This window comes from Solanum lycopersicum, chromosome 1, assembly GCF_036512215.1.
Source record: "Solanum lycopersicum chromosome 1, SLM_r2.1".
NCBI classification, from domain to species: Eukaryota; Viridiplantae; Streptophyta; class Magnoliopsida; order Solanales; family Solanaceae; genus Solanum; species Solanum lycopersicum.
Genome location: NC_090800.1, coordinates 71,875,089 through 71,876,333, shown reverse-complemented (window position 1 = coordinate 71,876,333; position 1,245 = coordinate 71,875,089).

The following is a 1,245-nucleotide window of genomic DNA, read 5'->3' as shown; positions in this document are numbered from 1 at the left end:
AATGTTTAAAATTTAGGAACCCTCTTCTTATTATTTTACTTAGGTTTTAAACTTTTGTTAATACCCAAAGATAATAAGGAAAAACATAAATTTAGTTTTATAATGTTGACATTAAGAAGAAAAATTTAAAAATCAAATGTATTAAGAAATGACTATTTGGGAAGAGATAATCAAAAAAGTTTAATCCAACATAAAAGCAAAAGAATTATTATTAAAGAGACGGGAATATATTTCTAGCCAAAAATTAATGAAAATGTAAGTTTATTTTGTTAAACATTGTTAGTGAAAAACTTACAAAATAATAAAATCGCAAGATTACAATCGAAAAATAAAATGAAGAAATAAATCTCTTCAGGCTGAGGCGTGGATATCTCGCTCTCTTTATGGAGATTCAAGTCCACTGCAACAAATGATTTTCACTAGTCCAGCAGTAATCCTCTTTGACTTGTCCCCTCCCGGATACAACAATCTTTACAAAGTATAACTCAACAACTCTGAACAAGAGTTGAGTCCAAAACTCTACAAAAAAGAACACCTCCTTTCAACTGATAAGAACTCTCTTTTGACTAACTCTTTCACTTCATATCTTTTCTTGTGTGTTGTGTGTTATGTCTAAAATCAAATGAATACCACTACTATTTATATTAGAAGAAGTCTTCCAAGCAATGAAAAAGAAGATAAATAGTGTAGTAAATGTTAAAGATAATGGCCTTAAGAATTATATATGTTACAAGGTATAATGAAGAAAGAATAATGGAGGAGTAAAGAATGAGATAATGGAGAAAATATGAGTGACCATAAAATAGACATTAATGCCATCAACGGCATTTTGCAACTTTGCAAAACTGAAAAGCCATTTTGCACTAACTCCTAATGGAGTTATGCTCCATATATACATGTTCAACGGTTACATCAAATCCATCACATTGACTCCAAACACTTCAAGCAAATTAATAAAAAAAAAACTCTAAATATTAAAATGTTGATCAACAACCCCACACATTTTAATTTTAGACAAGATAGTATATCAATTGAAGGAAGATTATCATGCATAATGAATGTATTCTCTACATTGAACCTCCACTTAGTGAAACATTAACTTTTAGTCCAGAGTCGTAGTGGTCTCAGACTCGAACTATGACTGCTTAAGGCAAATAAAATATCATTGATCACACATAATAATCAAGGTGTTGACATGAGCTTTAAAGCCAGCACGTTATGGTCATGTTCTATCCCGATTTCATG